Here is a 23,123-nt window from a genome sequence, read left to right on the forward strand (position 1 = left end):
TGGAATGATAAAGCCTGGATCTGAAGATGATACTATGACAAAAATGTCTTAGTTTTCAAAAGAATTTCCAAGAACAAAGCATATTCATTTTTTGATAGTTCAGCTATGCTTTCTTATTATAACCATTTGTTTTGATTGCTGTGCGATATGTTTGTAGGATGGAATCGAGTTCGAATCCTAGTTTTGTCTCTTAATAGCTGTGTGACCCTAGACAAGTTACCTAAATTCTCTCGACTCTGGTTTCCTCATCTGAGGATACTAATAACATCTATACAAGGTTGCTGTGAGGATGAAATGAGATAACATACATAAAGTGCCAAGCTGGGCACTGACAGAATGCTAAATTAACGTTAGCTTTATTGTTATTATTACCTAGAAATGAATGACCAAGATGCCTGAGTATCTTTATCCATTTGATTTCTTCTCATCAAATAGGAGATCAAAAAGAGCAGAAAACAGAATACTTGTGCTAGAGCTCAAAATTCTGGATGTGTGGGGCTGTTTTTAAAGCAAGTCTGCCATGCTCTTTGATGGGCATGCTGAGGCCCCAAGGCCAGAGCTGTGTGGTAGGAATGCAGGTCATTAGGATGTTTATAATGCCAGTGGCAATTACCCTGTCTCACAAGGGCAGAGCAAGTGTTATGGTGGGGGAGGCAAGAAGCCCATGTCTGTACCTCCTGGGACTTGATCCACCAGTGTGACTAGGTCAAGATCCCTTTACCTCTAAGTTCCTTGATTTCTTTTTCACTCACACAAGGGGGTGGGACTTGAGCTCTTTGAGTGTGAGAACTTGTAAGATGTGAAAGGTGGGCGTTTACCTCGAGTCATCCTCTGATCCTGCTATTCTGGGGAATGCCAGATATGGAAATACATATGTGGTTGAGGGATGCAGAGAAGGGATTAGATTGTATAAAAAACCCAGAAAACATGAGATCTGTCCTCAAAAGGTATGAGATCTGTCCACAAGGTTTTGTGCAACAAACCCAAGGAATGCTGCGGAAACCTGAGTGAGGAGTAGCGCAGAGGGTAAACATCAGGAGTTTTTTGGGAGTCAATACTTCTGGAATGAATCAAATATATCAACAGTCAATTTTCTGTGATCTGAAGCAATAATTTTTTAAATATCATTTGACTGTATTAATGTTCACGGGAAAATGCTAAGGCCCTTATAGTCTCACTTTCTGCAATAACCTACAAAGTAGGTAACCCTATATTCATTTGTTAGCTGCTGAGTCTTAGAGTTGATGTGATTTGCCTAGGGTTATGCAGGCAGTAAGTGGTAGATCTGTATTTGAACCCAGGGCAGGTTGTCTGTGGCTCTGTCTTTTACATAGCCCAGTCGACGTGCTCATGGACTTCCCACTGGAGTGACTGATTCCTGTTTTGTCTTGTAACAGGTATGGTAACATCTCCATTTTGATGTGTTCTATTATGCTTTGAAGAGTATAATTTGACGCTGAGAACTCCTTCCGGGATGCTTGGGAAACGAGACAGTAGTGTTTGCTTAAGAAGCAAAAAAGGATCTTAATTGTCAAGTTTTTCATCCCTTTCAAGTCCTTTGTGATCTTTTGTGGAGGTGTCAGTCTTGTTTTTTCTTTTCTCTGGAGTTTGGAAATAACTAGGAGACTATTCATCATTGGACTTGAATATCACTTAAAAGAAATCATCCCCTTTTTTGTCGTTTCCTTAAGGTGCTCTTTCCAGCTTTGTTAAAAGCTCTTTTCACCCTTTATTCTTAGAAACATTTACTTCTCAACTTTAGGATCTTGAAAAGCATCCCATCTTAAGGTTTTTCAAGCCCCTTCAGCATGTGTGTTTGTGTGCGTGTGTTCCTGTGTACACCTGTGTGCATGTGCATGTGTATTTGTGTAGGCTGCTTTGTGTTTCTCAGAAAGCTCATAGGCTGCCATGTTGGGTGTGGCGCTGCCTTGCCATCCAGTGTTGTCTGAGGGTAGTCTTGTCCTAGTTTCCTCATAGACAGTTCAGGCCTTTATAAAGCTTAGGAGATGGAACTTCTGTACTTTGCAGCCTGAAGAACTCAAGCTAAACCAGCAGGGAAGATAGGTAACCCTTCTATAATTTTGCTTTAGGCACATGGACTGTTTTTGCTTTGACTGTTTCTTGGCTGAAGAATGAGGCAGGGTGAGCAGGGCCTGGCTCTTAAAATCTGTTGGCCGCCCCACTGCCCTGTCAGCTCAGACATCAGAGGCCATTTCTGTCCTGTGTCACCCAAATGGAGATGTATGTGGAAGCCAATCTGGACTATGTTAGATGCACCCCTGGAGGGGCTTTTGGGGACCTAATCTTTGAAGAGGCTGGTCATTTCAACTATACCCAAGGAAAGGCTCCAGAAAAGATGATTTGCAGGCATGGCCATCGCCATGTCTAACTGCTTCCCAAGAAACAGAGTGTGACCATTTCGCTGTTGCATCTGCTTTGATGAGGTCCTTCATTTCTATTTTGAGAACAGAAAACTATGCTTGAAGTAAGCCAGATAGCCGCCAGACAGTGTCTGGCTTCAGGATCCCTTTCCTTCCTCCTGGCCAGCTTAATGTCTGCTGGGCGTTGCCCAAAGCCACCCTCTCTATGTGTATTCCTCATTTTCGAAGGGCACCAATGAAATTATTGTTGCTTTGTTAAGAAACGACTTGTCAGACCCTTGGTTATAACCTGGTGGGTGGACCCTGCTTGTGGCCACTCGTTGTTGAATTTGCAAGGGTGGTTTGCATCCCACCCTGGGTTCTGTAGGGAGGCTGCTGGCAGTGCTTTCTGCTGGGACCCCCAGGCCAAGCTCAGCTAGTGAGAGAGCAGGTTCTTGTGCTACAAAGGCACACCTCTGGTTAGTATTTCTTGGTATTAGTTTACTCTGAAATAATTCAGCCTCATGAGAGAATGATATCAAAACAAAAACTGTGGCATTTATGGGTTGAATAAATGTACAAATACATTTTTTTTTGTGTGTGTGTGTGTCTTGAAAATGCACCTGACACAAAAACCCATGCATGTTACTGCAGCTGGGCGGGAGGGTGAGCCCCTTCTTCAGGAGCACCTCAACATTTCTGAAAACCATCGTAAAGCAAGAATGGTTCTGAAAGGAGACCTCTGTTTTTTGTTTTCCTTAATTTCTTTCTGTAACACTAAAGTACCTCACCTACTACTTTGTGTTTTTCCCTATTCCAGTTTATAATTTCAATGAAATGACTCTCTCCTCTTGTATTCAGGCATGATTGGTTTTAAATGGCTCCACTTCGAAAGACCCAGTCACCAGCTGGAGCAAGTCCTGTTTCAGAGAAAGGAAGGGAGCATGTGGCCAGGAACGAATGCCTTCCTTTACCTTGAAGCGAAAGTGAGAATGTTGTGAAGATTAAGAATAAATGTGCCTCACTTGTGCTTTTTCAGTCATCTGCCATTTGTGTATCTACTCCTTGGGCAGTCCTTGTTGCATGTCACTTTTCAGGAATACCTGCCTCTTGCCTCTTCTTGCTCTGCCTCACACCAGCTCATGGTTCCCGAACTGTAGCCACTGAAATTACAGAGCTGTGTAAACTGGTGGAAATGTGTCAGGAACATGGTATTCAGGAGATGCTTTGGGATTAGAGAGATCATCAGCCACATAAGACCATACTTTATCACTTTGAGAAGCCATGTGTGGATTCTTCAAATGCTTCGAGCAGCAGGGTATGTTTCATACAGGAGGAACTCTGTCAGCACTTTCTGTGAGTGTTTATGCTTATTAATTTTCTTCAGTGTCTTTCTCTTGAGTGAATCATTCTTCTGAAGGCTTAATTTCTTTTGTGGGGCATAATGTTAATACTTAGTCTTCTTTCTTTGGAGCACTGGACTTCGTGTTGAACTGTGTTTTGTGAGATTATGGACAAGACATGTACTTACTAGACCTGAGGGTGAACAGAAGTGAGCAGGGTCTTTCATCTGGACCTGTTTCTTTCTTTCCATGGTGGGTGAGGTGGTGGGGTGAGGGGTTTGGGGGGAAGTTGGCTCAGCAACTCCTCCAATTCCCTGCTGTGGGTCATTGGCTATTTTCACACATAGAGATGGGCCCTAGAGAGTTAAAATTATACTGAGAGAAGAAGTGAGTTTATTGAAATTCTCTGCCTCATATGTCATTGAACTGGCGCTTTTAGTTTTTCTTGGCTTGAGTGTGAGAACTCTGCTGCCTGAGAGACTGAGCACCAGGGGATGGATAAACCTCGGAGATAATATTCAGGTTTACTGAGTGATTTATGAGGGAGTAGGAACATATAATAAAATTCTGAATATAGATTTCAGGAGAGTATGATAGGTTTCTGTAATGAATGAAATTTTTATTTTGTAGTCTCTTAAGTAATTTAACTGATTTGAATATTTAAAAATATCCCTTTTAGTAAATCAGTTCTTTCAAAATCTAAAATAAACACAACTTTAGTCACAATCTTCTTTGTAATAAAAAACAATAATTTATATCTTAAGGATAGCAGAAACAATATATTTATGCATTCAACCTTTATTTTAGAGAGCTTAAATAAAACCTTGCTTAAAGGAATTAAAAATTATCGGTTTAAAAATAAAAAATCTTAAAGAGCTTTTGAAATAGGTTGTTGGGAAGTTGGATTAGCATTTTGTTTCAGACTTGGAGCTGAGTTTTTTGACCTGTACAGATTTTTCCATTTTGGTTGGGAATAAATTATTGATACAAATGGAAAATTAAGAATGAGTCACAAATTCTTACTTTGGAAAATTTCTTAGGGATTTTTTTGGTTTTAACCTTCAGCTGTTAGATATCTAAATGCCAGAGAAGTGGCAAGGGTTTTTGGCAGAAAACTACTGAGCAACATTTCTAAGCACTGACTCAGGTTCACAGGTAAAATGAAATAACCAGTATTGGAAAAATTGTGCATTCATTATTTGATAGGGGTAAAGCATGAGGCTAAATGTCTTCTACCTATTTTAAAATTAATTTTGAGTTTCTAAGCTCTGCTTTGAGGGCTTGTACAAATTCCGTTGCTTTGACTTTATTTCATTAACTAGAGATTGACCAATTATAACTCTTTTTTTTAGGCTTATTTTTAAAAGATATTAAGGACCTCCCATGTGCCACATACTTTGCAAATTCTTGAGGATGCCAGGGTGATGGTGATGTTGTTCTTGCCCACAAGTTGCTCATAGTCAAGTGGGAGAAATGAATTTTCATTTATGGATGGGTGAGGCAGGTAGGGAGGGCTATTTTGGTGTACAGTTATGTATGCATTTAATACATATATATTTTATATATCCCTGTATTTAATTAATTACTAAATTAATTTTATTTTCTATTGCTGTATAACAAATTACCATAAACCAACACCCATATATTATCTCATAGCTTCCATGGGTCAGGAGCTTGGGCATGGCTTAGCTGGTTCTCTGTTCAGGCCCAGTTGTGTTCTCATTGGGAGGTATGAATGGGGATGAATCCACTTCTAAGCTCATTCAAGTAGGTAGCAGAATTTATTTCCTTGTAGCTGTAGGGCTTATGTCCATGTTCTTGCTGGCTGTCAGCTGGGGGCTTGCTCTGAACCTAGAGGCCTCTGTAGTTTTTGCTATGTGGCCCCTCGCTAATCCCTTCATGACACAGCAACTCAATTCTTTAGAGCCAGAAAGTAAGTCTCTCACTCTCTAATCAGGTGAGATGGAGTCTTATATAGTGTAACCTGATCAAGGGTGTGACATTTCATTACTTTTGCCATATTTTGTTGGTTAGGAGCAAGTCACAGATTCTGCTTACACTTAAGAGGAGGGGATTATACAATTTGCAGCCTGTTGGGGGTCACCTTAGAATTCTGCCTACCACAATACTTTTCTGGTTACTCCACTGATTTCTGTTCCCAAGAAATCTAAGCATTTAAAATCTAGGAAGACTGATGAGAGCAATCCCAGTTGAGGAATAAAATTTATCATCTGGAAAATCAGAAGTGGGTTGTTTTCTTTTCTCAGTAGGTAGAAAACAAGAGGAGAAAGTAATGTCTGTAGGTTCACAATATTGATAAGAAAGAGTTACATAAAAACAGCGAGGTATTTGGCTCATGTGTTTAGGTGGATCTCCATGGGAATCTCACAGTATCCTCAGGCCAGACAGTCTTTTTTTTTTTAATCCGGATATCTTAGCATTGGCTGATCACTCAGGAGTGACATATGGCAGAAATATACTTTGAGGGACAAGTCTCCTGGAGAGTACACTGCAGCACACAAAATCTAGACAGATGGTGGCTTATTCAACCTTGTACAGGAGTGTAATCCTACACATTGGCAGGCTGGGTGTTGAGAGGTATCTGAGGCAGAGCTGACTGAGTGTACCTGAAACTGCTTTGCAAGGCACGAAGTAGTCATCTGATGTGACCTGGAATGGCTTGATGCCCACAGAGTATATTCATCAAGTTGACATGAGGATGCTGGTGATAGATTACGTGAAATGGGATTGGACAAAGTCTGGAGTACCAGAGGATGTTCTACCAACAGTGTGGAGAGCAGGTAGAAAGACAGTCTTGTAGACAGAATCATGGATGTTACCACTCTAGCTAGGTCTTCACTAAGCAAGGGTCAGTGTTGCTTCCACAAAATTAAACGTGTATTTCACAAGAGGAAAAAGGCGCTGCTCAGCCTGCCTCCCTTACGGTTAAAGATTGGTGGATTTGTGTGGTTGCAAGATAATTTGGATTGTTAAGAAAGAAAATAGTCTTCATAGCCATACTTAGCAGGTTTATGATAAGGACATTGTCCATTATTTATCTGTGGCCCCTCATTGAAGAAAAGGCCTGTGTGTTTGGAGGAACAAGTATGTATCTTTTGATTGGAAGATGAGAACTCAGTGTCCCTGTGGCTGCTAGAGAGCTGATAGATTTTGTCCCAGTTCAGTCACATCCTTTACCCCAGATTGTTTATTCTAATTTTCTCTTCTTTCTCTTTATTATTTGATGCTTATCCTTGTATTTTTATTTTATTCATTTTTGTATTTGTGCCTTTAATTGTGACAGTCCTCGAATATTTTTTGGGACTCGGGGAAGGGGCTGATGTACTAAAAGAAATCAATAAATGGTTCACTGAAATTATTTTTTCTTTTAGCAGTTCAAGATCTACATTTGTAACATCAAACTGCTGTCTTCTGATAGGACTATTTTAAAGAACTGACATAAGTTTTCATACAGCTTAAAGGTGAGTAAAACAGACTCTTCTTTTTGAAAATATTTGTGAAGCAGAGCTTGTTATAGTACTAACCATTCTGAGATGGTGTTCTCAAGAAAGTTATACCAACTTCCATGTGTAAAAACTATCTTACTATATAGTTTTTTCTGATAGGAGGAAGCTTGCATGATATCAGATCAAATATGACTTCTTTTTTGTTTGATACACAAGTATATCCACAGTGGGCTGTGAATGTATATAGAATATGTATTTAGATTTACTAAAATACCTGAAGAAAAATAATTTTATTATTCAACTTGTATTTATTGCTGAGCTTCAGAATTTAATGCACAGATACTTAAAAACATTTAAAATCAGTGAGAAGTGGGATTCTTTATTTCTCATCTAATTCTTAGTTTTGCTTCGTTTCTTATTTCAGAAAATGAGGATAATAATGGGGTTGCCATGAGAAATAAATGAGTTACCATGCTTAATACAGCACTTGGCATATAGCATACGCTAAATAAATGTCAGTTCCTTTCCCTCAGCTATTGTGACATCAATTGGGCAGGTTTTTTTTGTTGTTGTTTTTTTTGTTTTTTCCTTTTGTATTGGTAGCACAGGTGATTTGTAGAATGAAGCCGGGGTTGACCTTCTAATTTGCTGCATTTGGTTTTATGTTTGTGTGCCTGTGTGTTTCTTTTTGGAGGGTATGGTGTAAGTGGCTGGGCCTTGAGGTTTCTGAAAGTAGAAGTTTAGTAGACACCCATGTGTTTTGACTATCTCTGGGCATCCTCAGACTCAAAGCCCAATTTGGAGCCAGTTCCGGTGGGGGATAGTCAGTGAAGGTGTCTGGAGGGTGCTAGGAGCATCCTACTGCCTCAGTCTGCCTGCCACCAGCTTTTCACCTTAGCCATGCCTCTTCACCTCTCTGTGCCTCTGTTTTGTCAATTCTTAAGTGATTTTAGTGATTCATGTCCTGCCTAATTGCCAGGCTGTAGGTAACATCAAATGAGGAAGTATATGAGATTCTTCAAGAAAGTAAGAAATTCTATAAAATATAAGGTGCAACTTTTTCCTAAATTTTTAATGTGCCAAGTATAACTCATTGCTTATGCCAAATCCTTTACTGGAATATAAGCTTTATAGGGGCAAAAATCTCCTCCCTCCCCTTTCTTCCCTCCCTCTCTCATACTTATTTTTTTTCTCCTGAGCCTAAAGCAGTTCCTGGTACACAGGTAGAGTTCAATAAAACTTTTGTCAATGAAACAAATTGATGAAGATCCCACCTGGAGGCCCTTTTAACCTTTTTATTTATGGTTGCTGTTGGAAATAGATGAAGCAATTGGAGAATCAGAAGGATTTAATGTGCTTCCTCACTGAGGTACACAGACCCTTGAATTTAAATGGACTTTTCATAGCTTGGATCCTTCTTAAATTGTAGGTGCTAAGAAGCATGCAATATGTAACAAACCACTCTCTGAGTCAATGTCAGGTGTAATTCCACTCTCTGAGTCAATGTTGGGTGTAATTCCTCTGTACTGTGGAGTGTGTGTTGTTCATATGTGTTTCTTTCCTGAGCGGATTTCACTTTCATATATCCCTAAACTTGGAGCCCATTCTATGGGCTCTCATAGGGCGGATGGTAAACTTTCACAGGGAGCTTTCAGGCTGTGCACCTCACCTCATAGATGTTCAGTGACTGATGATAACTTCTTATTCATGTGATTTCTTATTACTTGACAGGACAACAGGATGTTTGAGAATCCCTTATCTTCCCTGACTTGGTGAATGTTAATGAGTAGGGCTATTTTTCTTCCATGATTTGGTACGTCCACTACCAGCTTAAAGTGGGAGGCGGCAACTCATCTCTACCAGGAGAATATGGGCAATATTTAACTTATCTTTCATCATCTCAGATATTGTCCTCTTTGCTTTTATCTACCAAAAACTAGAACTGTCTTCAAGTAGAATTTTACTGAATAACTGGTTACACTACCGGACTATGCCCCTAAGGACTGTGCAGCTTGATTTACGAAATTTCAACAAAAGTAGAAATAGTTTTTGCACATTACATAAGTACCTGATTTTCCCCCATACATGGGGTTACCTCATTCTGTCAGCTATTTTAAGCAATTTTCAAAATTAGTAATGGAAAACTTTTTCATGACTACATTACTGTATATGGATTTTAAATTAAATACGAAACTACATTGCTCCTTCTGAGCATGACAGCAATTAAAGAACAGGTTCCTGTCTGCAGAACTGCATATCACTTTGTGCATCTTGGGCCATTTTCAGGCTCATACTTGGATTCTGAGTTGTTGTAAGAACCTTTGCACCTCTAAAATAGGTTCTTGCAGCTGACAGTCCTGGAATTTATATTTTCTCTGTTACTTATAAAATCCTGTCCCTTAAAGCTTACAGCTGGATCATGAGATGTTCTTAAGTGCTGATAAAATGGACAGGCGGCATTACCAGTCTACTCCATCTGCTTGGCTGGGAAGGCCCAATGAGGGCTGGAATTTTATTAACTGCAGAATGTGCCTGTTTTACTGTGGAGCGGATTTTTTTTTTTTTTGGACTTGGTTTTAAAATGGAGTTGGGTCCCCATGTCTAGGTTGTTATTAAATATATTCAAAAATTTCGACTTTGATAAACCTTAAGACAGATGTTTCTTTGCCATGTCACAATTGGAAGATATAGTCAGAAACATGACTTTGGCTCAAATTCTGTCTTCGTTACTTTTATTTACTTTGTTATTCCGGTAAATCCTAACCTTCTCTGAGTCTCAGCTTTTCTTATCTTTAAATGGGACAATATTTATCTTATGGAATTCTTGTGAAGATGCCTAATTCAGCATTTGATGCACAATAGGAGCTCAATAAAATGTCAGTTATTATTCTATATCCAGATGCTAGTTCTTACCCAAGGACCATGTGCTGACAGGATCAGAGGAAGAGAGAGGGTAGAGGCATTGATCTCTCTGTCCTCTTTCAAGACTAAGGAGGTTCGCTGAGGAATTTCAGGAGGCATCTTGCTGGAGACAGTTGTGATGGAGTGCTGGTGCTGGTGACTCAATTGAGCACAAAGCTGCTGGGATGTAGGTAAAGCAATCATTAATTCAAGCTTTTTGCACCATTTCCTTTTCTCTTCATGAAAGAATGAAACTTCAAACTTCATCTGGTTGGCTCTCATCACAGAGAAGAAAGGTTTAGATGGGGGAAAATCCCACCTCTCTTTTGGTTTCCTTCAAGCTTCTTAAGGGATCTGTGGTGGATGGTAAGGACCAGGGAACCATATGATCCTTTATGTGTGAGACCTATGGTCCCAGTGGGGAGATGCTCCAGCAATTAAAAAATAATTTTAGATACAGGCATCTCTGACCTAAATTTAAATTTTAAAGGTAAATCAAAGAGGATCAGTGGTACTGAGAGAAATGTTACTTTTGAGTGTGGGTTCCTGCTGTCTACACTGGCAAATAAGGTAATGCCTATTTTCTTTGGATATATTCTTGGTACTCTACAATATAATAGATTAAACTGTGAAAATGTGATCAAACAAAAATGTTCGGAGCTGTGGTATAATTGATCTATTGTGCTGGGAGTTCCCTAACTAGAAGGAGAATTTAAACTCTGACTTACGGTTAGGTTAGGATCATTCAGAGGCTGCAATAAGACTTCTCATCTTTGTGAGAAGCTGAGTAGTGGTGGGTTGGTTCTCCACTGGTCTTCCAGGTTGTCTTCAAGGAAGTAATGTCAAGGTTCCCAGTGGGTGGGGCACAGGGACAGATTTTAGGTAGACTAGTTCTGGGGTCCCTCTTGGCTTCTGAAACAGTTTTTGGGTCCTCCAGGCCTCATTCAGGCCCCACTGTCCTGCCTGCCCCCATCTATATAACATCAGGGGACTCAGATCTGAGCTCTGTCTCACAGCTTTTCCTCCTCACTCTTCAACTTTAAGGTTAAGAGTGGCGCTGAGAAAATTTGAAACTCAACAAGTGTATCAAGGATGCTGTGTTCCATGTTTGAATTAGGAAAAACAGCAATGCAAAGAGGAAGTCCAGCAGGCAGGAACACTACTTTTAGAGGCTGGGAAGAAAAATTTGTTATTTCTGTCATTTCTGTCATTTTTCTCTGTCTATGTGTTGGATTCTGTCCTGTTGTTAGACTATGTTATTTTCTTATTAAGTAAGCATTCAGAGTTGTATCAGAAAAACACCTTTACTTTTTGCTTTAAAATCAAATATGCTAGCACCTTCAGCAGTAGATGCCTAGCATAGTAGTGTCAAACTGCTAAAAAGCTAGCAAATTTTCCACCTAAAAATTTTCCATGGGAGGTATGGGTGGGGGAGGGGGTGTGGGGAAGAGTATAAAAATAAACCTTTCAGAGATTTTGGGTTGCTTGGTGGTGTATGTATTTTTCCATGGTGCAGGAGGTTAGAAATAGCATAGCTTTTTATGGGATTCTCAGCAGCAGCTCAAACATTTGGCTTCATGGACTCAGTCCTTCTGTGTGGGTAAGGTATCTTCTGCAGCCTGTAGGGTGGAGGGCAGTCCCTGGCAGAAATCTCGGACACTGTATTTTCTGTCTTGCTGTTTCCTGTTCCCCACTTGTCACCTGGATGAACAGCACTCAAGTGTAAAATGTGCTTACCAAGGTCAGGTTCTTGTGATGACTTGCCTGTGGCAACTGATGCCAGTTGTAACAGACTGAGTCTCAGCGGTCCCCACAAAGTCACATTGGTACATGTGTGAGGGCAGTCACTGGGAGCAGGAATCATAATCTGCTGTGTGTCAGACTGGCTGAACCTCTTGAGTCTATGTGAAATGACCTCCTCTTAATGTCTTGATATCAGCAAGGTGGATGAGATGACCTCCTCTTAATGTCTTGATATCAGCAGGGTGGATGGATTTTTGAAATTTGTTAGAGTTATGTAATTCTTACAAATAGAGGTAGTTTGCCAAGCGTTTCCCAAATTCAGTGCAGAAAGGAAATGGAAGGAGGCAACTACTGGGACAGAGGTTTTTAACTCCCAAGGGGCCCAGGACATATGTGAATTCCTTGAAACTGTGCCTGTTCCTACAGAGAAAACCAAGGGCTTTAATGGGATTCTCAGGAATATTTTGACCTCCAAAAAGGTTAAGATTGTTTGTAGTAGAGCATGAGATGTGAAGTTCATTTAGCTTAGAAAAATCATTTTGGAAATATAATGAGTTTGGGCATAGGGAAACATTGACAGGATTGCAGGGGGAAGAGAATCACAATCATAAATTGTGTAACCTAACAACACAAAAGGGGGCACTTGGAGGTTTCTACTGGGGTTTTTCTTTGTAGGCTTTCTTCTTAAACTTCATATAATATTTGTTTTTCTGTTGGGGATGATTCCTGCTGGTGATTACACGAAGAGTATAGAATTCATGTACACTGCTGATGAGAATGAAAAATGGTACAGCTGCTATCTGAAAAACAGTATTTAACCATTTTTCAGTGTACAGTTCAGTGGCATTAACTACATGCACATCGTTATGCAACTGTCACCACCGTCTATCCTCAGAACTATTTTCATCTTGAAAAACTCAAACTCCATACCCATTAAACACTAACTCCCAATTCCTTCAGCCCATAGCTCCTGGCAACTACCACTCTGCTTTCTGTCTATATGAACTTGACCACTTTAGGTATCTCATATAAGTGGCATCATACAGTATTTGTATTTTTGTGACTGGCTTATTTCACTTAGCATAACGCCTTCAAGGTTTGCGTCATGCTTCATAATTTCCTTCCTTTTTAAGACTGAATAATATTTTGTTGTGTGGATATACCACATTTTGTTTACTCATTTGTCTCTTGGTGGACACTTGGCTTACTTACACCTTTTGGCTATTGTGAATAATGCTGCTATGACCATGGGTGTCTAAATATCTCTTTGAGTCCACGCTTTCAGTTCTTTCTCATCTTTTAAAATAAACTCTCCACACTTATTTTTTAAAGCATACTCTCATTAGACATTATTAGGAATCCAAAAGAAAGGTATACTGAAGTGTGGAAGTGACCTACTTGAAACTACAAGATTTACATATCTGAACTAATTGAAGGGAGGTAAAAGACAGAATAGAATTGAGAGCTATATTTTATTGTAAAGAAAATAAATATTATTAGAGGCCAACAAGCCTCTTATATATGTTTCTCAGTGAGACATTATTCTTCAGACAAGACTCCAGAAAGCGCCAGGTGACCAATTTCCAGTAATAACCCACTTGGCCTGCAGTTGCTTTTGTGTCGTCAGGGCTGCTAATAGGGGAGACTGTCAAGAAATATGAAGAAATGGAAAAATGGGAAGATTTCTGGTCAGACTCTTGTTTTTCTTGAAAATTATAAAAATTTTAAATTGTGACCTTTTAAGATAATAGCACATTATTTATAAGAATTCTACAAGATTTTTATGGGAATGACTTATGACAATCATACACACTAGGATGTAGTAGGAAGGTTTTCATATTAAGTTTATAGTATCAAATCATTGCAGTGCCTTCTGTGTGGTATGGCAGCTTAAAAGGGGAGGCTTGCACTTAGAAGCCTACCTATTTTGCCTCCATTTTCTTTAGTGCATGAATGCCACATCAAATCAAGAAATTAAAACTAATATGTGAGAGGGTAGATTAGCTTATCTCAGTCCTGGCAAACCTTGGCTTTCAAAAGTGTGTGGAGGTGTTCGTCAGTCACCAAGACAAAGAAGCTATTGTTGGAAGAAGAGCAGTGAGAAAATAAGAAGGATCACCACCAGTCGTTTTTGATAAAATTTATCTTTAGCACACTTATACAGAGCTCCAGCTATGTGCTAGGCACTCTACAGTGGACTTAGGCACAAAGATGAATGGGAAACAGGCCTCATGATCTGAGGGAGGGAGACCCGCATGTGTGCCCTTGGTCAGAGTTTGCAGTAACATGTGCTTAGCATGTTGTGCTGAGGAGATCCAGGGTAGAGATATTTGTTTACAACTGTCTAGGAAGTTTGTAGATACACTCACAGAAGTGATGACATTTCAAATGAGTCTTAAAGCATAAACTGTAGTTTTCCAAGTGGATACATGGAAGGAGAAAGCATTCTGAGCATAGAGAAAGGCCCATACAAATGCATAGATGTGAGAAAACTGACAGTGTGTTAGGAGAATAGCAAATGTGACTGGGGTGTAGGGTACTTGGGAAAGAAGGCCAGAGATAAAGGTAAAGTTGGAAAAGAAAGCTGGAGACAGACCATAAAGTATTTGAATGTTGTGCATAGATTATCTTGCAATTAAAAGAGCACCAGTTTGGGCTTCTCAGGGATGATGTCATTAGATATATGTTCAGGAAAGTTGACTCTGGTAGCTGTGGGCAGGAGTGAATGGAGGGGGAGACAACCAGAAAGAATAGTGAGGAGGTTCTTCCAGGACAGAGATGAAAAGGCCTGAACTAGGCAACAGTGACAGAGAAGAGGGCCTGGAGTAGAAAAGACTTGGGTGTGCTCATTGAGCCAATGTTGCTTCCATAATGACTTTGGGCTTTAGTCTTCGGTAAATGAGATGATGGTATGAGCTGAGATAGGCAACCTAGGAGGTGGAGCTTACTCAGGGTGAGAGTCCTTGACTGACAAGCCTAGGACATCTGTGCAAGATTGCTAGACATCAGTTAGACAGCAGTCTGAGGCTGGGAGAAGTTGTGACAAGATGGAGATTTGAGAGTCATCAACATTTGGTAAGATTATCCCAAAGATGAAGAACAAATAAAAGAGCAGATCTTCTGAAAAGAACATGAAAGCCACAAATATATAACTTTGTCTTATAGTGATGATGATGTATTGTCTTGTCAAGTTTTTGTCTATTTTTCACAAATTGTCAGAACAGTTGTTAAACTTTAACATTTAGTACTATGTATTCTTTTAACTCATTAGGACAGCCTTACGGATTTTTCTCTTGGTATACCCATTATCCAAAGTACTTCCTGTCTACACCTGGATGCCTTAGGCCTGTTGCAACTCACACTCACTCTTGTATATATCATCTAAAAAAATTACCCCAAATAGTGCATATTATAGTTAGTCTTCAACTTGGGTGATTTTGGCCAGTGAACTTCTGGTTTCAAAATTCCCTGATCTAATATCTTGCCTTCTTCTTATAACTATTCAGAAGTACTTTTAAAAATTTCACCCCATTTGCCAACCACACCTCAATAAAGCTGGAAAGATTTCACTGTTGATATTCTGCCATTAGAAATTGGGAACATTCAAAAACTTTGTAATCAATCTTTCACAAAAGCATTTTAATGAATATTACTTTATTAATTCATGATCAAAGGTAAAGATGAAATGAGTTTTGTGTTCTCTATCTCTTGGGTTGGATTTCATATAGAGATGTGAAAAATGAGTTCTTGCTTCATTTTGGAAGGTGGGTGAGGTGATTGGGACACCTTTTGAATAAATAATCTACTCTTGGCCTGTACGTACTTGTTACATTCTTGTCTCATGCCCTGGCTGTGATGATTTGACTTTGTTGAGTAGGCTCATATGTTTTCTCATCATCTGCTCTCACATTACGGAGGGGCACCCAAATTCTTCTTATTATTACTATTCTGATTTTAGATGGAATTAGTGTGGTTGAGAGGAGAAACACTTAATATGAGGAATGGGCTTAGTGTAAGTTAAAATCAGATAATTGAATATTTATTTCAGAGAAAATGCTAGCAATTAATATAAATTCCCTGCAACTGAGTACAATTAATAGAAGATTGATTAAAGAAACACTGATGACATTGGTTTAACACAGAGAAAAATGTTAAGAACTTTATATCAAAGGAGTCAAAGAGATTAAGGCAAAATGTACCTGCATAGCTAGTTTAGTTTAATCATTTATTTTTTAAAGGTTTTAGAAAATCTAGAAGCCATCAGATAAATGACCAGGTATTATTATTATCTCCAAAATGATTACTCTATTCCATGGAGAAGGTGGAATGGGAATAATTATCAATTTAGATTCCTCTCAAAATTTGAACTGAAGATATACTTCTCTAGCAATTCTTATTGTGTCCTTATTGTGGATTTTATTAATGAAACATAGCTGTTTTACAGTTTCTCAACTAAACGTAAGTAGAACATAACCAGAATAAAGTGGACAAATGCCCCAACCTCTATTTCAGATAACTAAAGTGAAATAATCTCTTTTTAACCACCTTTATCACGTTAGCCCAAATAACACCAATAAAGCTCTATTCTACATTTGTTTAAAGGACAAGAGTTTATTGAAATTGAAAGATTTACTTTGGCCATCCATATTAGATTTTCTTAAACTAGAACAATCTTAAGTTTACAGCACAGGAAAATTTAACTGATGCTAGGACCAGATATACAGCTTTGGCTATTTCACAGTAAAATATCCTTAAATGATATAGTTTAAATAATCTTAAAAAAAGATCCATAAAGGAATTAGCACAGTATTGTGACTACAAATGAAAAATGCATTAGAAACCACTGCTACAAGGTGAATCAAGGGCCATAATAACAATCCTACCAACCTTCGCAATCCACCACACACACCTTCTGCCCTTTGACAACACTAAAAAAACAGTAATGGTACAACTATTGCTACACTGTCCTACTTAGAAGCATTTAAAACGCCACATAGAAAAAAAATAAAGAACTGGTCTTTGGCAGAAGCATCAAAATACCATGTAAACAGTAGCATCTGAGCCTCTGGATATTTTGGCAGTTGGGGGTTTTAGAAACACCAGTTGGACCTCATGAGGAACTCAGGCTCTGTTCTGCTTCGCGACAATTCAGAATGCTCCAGTGCTTAGTATTTTCCACATTACTATAAGGGTCCCAATACTAGATCTGTTTAATAGTTGTTTTGAATATACTCTGACTTATATTATATTATTCTGAGTTCTAAAAGTAAAATAATTTAGTTCCACAGTACATAATGGTTTACTTCTTAGGGACTTGAATCACATCATATTCATTTTCTCATTTGTCCCTATCATATAGATGGATAAACTGAGGGAATGAGAGATTATGTGAGGCACATAACAGAATTTGTGATACCTCTTACAGTGTTAGAGAGATTAATAGGGTATTTTAGATTGCAGCACATTGAACAGTTCAAGGATTCATAAATGTGTAAATATAAGATTTAGTACTATTAGTTGGCTAATCGTCTAGTCACTTAACTTTAAACTTTTCAGGAGTGTCATCTATCTTTAATTTACAGCTGAATAAAAATTATTGACTCCATCAGTCTGTTCCTGTCTTAGAGAACTCTGCTCACCTGCAGACTCAGCTGTGCCCAGTCCTGAGCCATGGAAACTGTCACGGAGAAACAGTTATGGAGAGAAGAACAGCTGGACTGCAGACTACCAGATGTAAACTATTCCATGCTGAAGTTGGGTGCTTGAGCTTGTAGGAATAAAGAATCATGCTCAAGAATAGGCTTTCTCTTTCATTGAAACATTATTTACAATAGCCAAGATAATGGAGGCAACCTGCATGTCCATCAATGGATGAATGGTATATATATACCATGGAATAGAACTCAGACATAGAAAAAGAATGAAATCTTGCCACCTGCAACATATGGATGGACCTAGAGGGTATTGTGCTGACTGGAGTAAGTCAGACAGAAATAGACAAATGATTTCACTTATATGTGGAATCTAGAGAACAGGATAAATGAAGGGGCACAACAAAAACAACCTCCTAGATACAGAGATCATTTCAATGGTTGGTAGATTGGGGTGGGGGTGGGGAATGGGTGAAGAGGGGAGGGGATTAAGAAGTACAAATTGGTAGTTGCAAAATAGTCATGGGGATGTAGAGTGTAGAATGTGGAATAGCTGTGTATGGTGTCAGATGGGTACTGGATTTATTGGAGTGATCACTTCGTAAGTTACGTAAATGTGTAATCACCATGTTGTCCTCCTGAAACTAATATAATATTGTGTGTCAACTATAATTGAAAAAGAAAAAGAATAGGCTTCCTCCTGCTTAAGGAAGAACCATACTCTATCTCAGCCCTTCAAGTGAATATTGGGGGAATCACATGAGAGGTACACCAATCTGTGGGGGAACCGCTGGGACAAGACTGATTCTTGGCCCAGTGTGTGTACCTTTCCCATGTCCAGTGTGTAGTTTTTATACATTGGTAGATGTGGTGGGCTCAGGAATTGGGTTCAGCTACACCACTGGGGAAGACCTATAGTCTTCCTAAATATGGCCAGAAGAGCAAGCAGGGCCCTGACAGTTGATACCTCCTCTTTGTAGGTGGGGGAAATCCATTCTTGCCACTGATTATCATCAGACCGGATGACTTTGTTTCTCCATCATTCTCAAAGACCTTAGTCTCATGATTCTTAAAGAGAAAGAGGGACTGAGGATTACTTTCTGTCCATGGTTCTCCATTGAAAAGTTTTAATACTTTGGGTGCCTAAAATGTTTAGCTTGTAGTCAGTGTGATAGGTAATTCTTAGTGTCAATTTGCCTGGGCCAAGGGGTGCCCTGGTTTAACATTTCTGGGTGTGTCTGTGAGGTTATTTTCAGGTGTGGTTCACATTTGAGTTGGTGGAGTTGGTATAGTTTTCCCTTCCCAGTGTGGGCAGACATCATCCAATCTGTTGAAGGCCCACATAGAATAAAAGGTGGATGAATTTATCCCCTGGTGCTTTAGATCTTGGCATTCTCCTACAATCTTAAATAATTCTGAAGCCATTAGAACATTATCTAATTTCTGCTTGGCCAGAAAAATTGCTAGCTATTAAAGATTCCATTTATTTGCTTTCTTCAGTTTTCTCTTTTTTCTTTATTCATTCTCCAGGCAGATATTTTAAAAATAAATACATATTTGGGTTTCTTTAAGGCATCGTTTTATGCCTTATTCTTGTACTAGTATGTACATATTTTATTTTTTAAGTAAAATCAGGAGATCTTGAGAGTTCTCTTATCTACCATCAGATGTGTGGCCTACTCCTTATTTGTAAATAGCAGCAAAATACTTAGTAAGATATAAAACTAATTAGAAGTCAAGCACTGGGTATATTCTGAGAAGAAAAATAAAAAAGTCTTTTGTTTCTAAATTTAAACCATAGCCGACTTATACCAAATCTTCACCTCTAAGGTAGGCCTATGAAAATATAACAGGGTACAGTCTACATAAGGACCATCATTACCAGCACCAGTGACCGAATGTGGGTTCTTTGCTCTATACCATGGCTTCCTGAGGGAAAATTGGCCTACACAGAGGCCAGATTTGAATCTGTTATGACATATGGAGATTTTAATTTCCTGAGGCTAAACTCTGAGGTATTTTCTCAGTTTACAGGCAGTAAAAATCTAAATGAATCTTAAATGAACTGTCTGTTAAGACTGGTCGTTTGGGCCTCTGAGTCACAGCAAAATAGCCCCTCAAGAAAGGATGTCTGAATAGTGGTATACATATCCACTGCTTTTTCCTTCTTCCCGTGAGCCAGTCTGTTTTTCTGACGTCTTTACACCTCTCCCACTGAGGCTCAATCTGTTATTCTCTGGAAAACAAAATGATAAATGATATAATCATCAGCAAAGCCCTCTCTGCCACCAAGAGGGGCATCTGAATGCAAAATCAGTTTTTAGTTTTTTCATACCTTTTATACATTCACTCATTCATTAATTCAATAAATAACATAAAGTACATGTTGATTGAAACTATAAACTTTTAGTCCTGATATAGCCTTTTATAAATTAAGTTGTACAGTTGTATAACCTTAGGCTCAGGCCACTGTGGTGATTTGCTTGTGGTTACAGATCAGGTAATAGAACTACAAAGACCAGACTCAGGTCTCTGGGTCCCTTGTGTACCTTTCACTTCATCACAGGTTCAGTTCTTTTCTTCTCTGATGGCAAACTCTGTAGACTGTCCTGGTCTGAAATGAAGCTGATTTATTCCAAACCTTAACTAAGATCTTAAGAAACTTAGGAACAATGAGGATCACACTCAATATTAATGTGCTGTATCTCTAAGTTAAACTCCTGAATTTGTTAACAGAGCAATGTTTTCTGAGGAATAAAAATGTTCCATTTCATGACCAATGTAATTTTCTTCTGCATTTGTAAGCTTATAATTGTTTTTTTTTTTTAAATTGTGCCTTTTATTCTTGACATTGACTGGATGTCCCAAGCAGAGGCCACAACATAGGGAGTTTCTTGTTTACCAGGGAAATATTGCCCCCAAATCTATTGGGCTAGCTACTTAGATTACTTTTTGAGCCAATCAGATGAAATTTTGGAAAATGTTGCAGTAAAACAAAATTTACCCTTCTGTACTATCAAAAAGAAGTGCTAGATATTGGATGTTTTTAATCTAGTGCATTTGTCATGTGCCATCCAAAGGCTCAGCATGTGACAAGGAAACATGGGATTTGGAAGTTTCCTTACCTCAAGTAGCTATTTGGCTGCTATTTGAATGGTGGAGTGGGTGGAGATAATGATAAAGCATTTATGAAGGCCTGATGTTTTTCTTTGTTCATTGTCTTAGGTGTTTCAAAAGCACATGGCAAGCAGTAACAATAATGTTGGGTGCACATAGATTACCTGTGGGTTGGCTGCTGACATTATTCCTGGGTGTGTTCTATGCATATTTGTGTTTCTGAGACCCATGCTCTATTCCGTTTGCTTTCTCCAGCTAATTTAGATGATCATATGACTCGAGATGACTATAGGTCAGGAAAACTTGAGTTGTAAAATCTTTTTAGCATCTAGAAATATTCTAGACATTCTTCAGTCTTTAGACTCCGGGATAGCCTTCACATTTTGGGTGTTTCACCTTGAAACATCTCTAATACATTTTGAGAAAAGGGAGAAGACACTATTGGGGTAAGTTTTCTCATGCCCTGCTCTACTCCAAAATTTGTAATGGAAATGTTGAAAACCTTTAAAAATCATGCCTCCAGGTGAAGAAATTGAAGCATAAGTGAGTCACACGATTGCTTGAATGTCATGAAGCATGGAAGATGGAGATTTCTTGGTTTCTGCTTTCTCCACCTGATCTAACAGCACATTGTTTTCTAGTTATGACATGGAGGATTTATTTTGCAACAAATGAGGTGGCAATAAGCTGCCTTCTGTTTTGTGGGAGATCAATGGTCCTGTTACAAGTTTTTTTTTTTTTTCATTTATTCCCCCTTTACTTGTTCCTTGGTAATTCTAGAGTACAAAAGCCACTGATGAGAAATCTGGGATCTTTCCGATGCAGGGGATACTTAGGAATGGGATAGTGACTGAGGCAGTGTGGACTCCAGGAGATCAATTCTGGGTGTTGGTGAGGATGTCCCTGAGGCAGCTGTGCTGTAGTTTGGGGGCTTGGGCACCCCAATCAGAGGAATACTGTGAACCTTCAATGTTGACTTCTTAACGTTTAAGAATGACACATGATGAAGACATAAACCCGAATCACTGGTTTAGCTCTTGGCAAAATTAGAATTTTTTTTTGATAATCTTTGAAACATTGGAACTTAGATTGCCATTCCTTGTAATTTGGTTTTACATCCCCTCTGTGGCCTCTGTAGAATTAAACCAGTTTTCCATTTTTAGAAAACTGATCTTTTTGTGGAGATATTAATTTAGTGGAGGGAACAAAAGGAGAAGAGACATTATTTATAGATTGCTGCTGGGAAGCTTTTGCCATATAGACAAACTGTAGCTGATCTCATGTGTTAGTGTACGTGTGTGTTTTCTCTAAGTCAGCAATAGTTTGACTGTGATTATTTTATGATTTCTGTTTCCTCTCTACCATAGCTGAACAGATACTGAAATTATTCAATTAAATTTAGATGCATGAGAGAACACCTACTCATGTAGAAGTTAGGCAAGTATATGCAAATCATATACAAATGAGGTGGCTGGACTGGAAGATTGTGTTACACCAGCACTTCATTGCCATCACAGAAGAAATATGGGAGTACAGTTATCTTATGTTTCTTTTTTTTTTGGATTAAATTATAACTTTTAAAAAGTGGCTACCTCACTAAGTAAGAAGTCTTGGATGCATTTCATCTCCTTTCTTCATTTTTTCACATTGCATGTGAATTTTTAGGTGTCAGTATTGCTTCATTAGTCATTGTCACCTCTGCTGAAAATCCTTTGGAGCTTACTTTTAAAATTTACCTTTCAATTTTTTTTTCAATGTTGCATTTTACCTTGTTTTAAGTCCCAGAAATTCATATGTTAATGACACTGTCTAAGCGAGGCCTATCATCTTTAGGGGTCTTATAGGAGTCAGGCTCATTGGCTTGAGTGGGCTGGAGGAATCCTTTAGTATAAGTTCTGTAATAGCCCTAAATTTGTGCTAAATCATTTCTGAGGTTAGGATGACAGATTTGTTCTAGTGGTACTCCTTTTAAGCTCTGGCTATTTAAGTTTAATTTTATAAAGTCAGCTGAGAATTCTACATGTTAAATGCTAGTTTCTATCTATGATGAAAGAGCTGATGATGGTCAAGGTGACTGTCACCTTGAGGTTGTAGGCTGAGAACACATCAGAAGAACCTGACTAGAAATGGCTTAAATAAGAGATAATTATGATAAATGATCTCTTCTTAAAAATACTTAAATCACTCAATCTGAACACATAGCAAGAGATTTTTGTCATCAAAAAGATGACGTCTATAGCTTAAAGCTGTTATTAACAGGAGATCAAGTTATATAATTTTCTTTAGAACTGAAAGGGACCAAAGCTATCATATATATTCAAAAACTTCAATTACAAGAGAGGAAATAGAAATCAGAGAGGTTAAGTGACTTGCCGCAGGTCAGACCCTTAAAGTGGTGGACTGAGTCTTGAAATGAGAATTCTTTCCTATAGACTGTGCCCCTTTTAGACCTTGTTATGCACAGTAGGATGTGGATAAAGGATGTTGTAAGGCCTGTTGAAAATTATGTATGCACACTTTTTACATCATAAGTGGTATTAG

General features: G+C 38.6%; 1 protein-coding gene across 9 annotated transcripts in view; it reads left to right on the forward strand.

The window, feature by feature from the left end:
• Nucleotides 1-23,123, forward strand: part of LDLRAD4 (low density lipoprotein receptor class A domain containing 4) — a 440,516-nt gene that overhangs the window by 55,970 nt on the left and 361,423 nt on the right. For 5 of the 9 annotated variants that reach the window (XM_039846456.1, XM_039846479.1, XM_039846471.1 and 2 more), the window contains one exon: nucleotides 7,096-7,185. The exons of 1 other annotated variant lie outside the window; for it this stretch is intronic. The gene's annotated coding sequence lies outside the window, so the exon portion shown is untranslated. The remainder of the gene's footprint in view (nucleotides 1-7,095; nucleotides 7,186-23,123) is intronic. 3 more of the 9 variants (XM_039846486.1, XM_039846496.1, XM_039846507.1) reach the window with 1 other exon arrangement.

Source organism: Pteropus medius, unplaced genomic scaffold, assembly GCF_902729225.1.
Source record: "Pteropus medius unplaced genomic scaffold, Ma_sr-lr_union100, whole genome shotgun sequence".
Lineage (NCBI taxonomy): Eukaryota > Metazoa > Chordata > Mammalia > Chiroptera > Pteropodidae > Pteropus > Pteropus medius.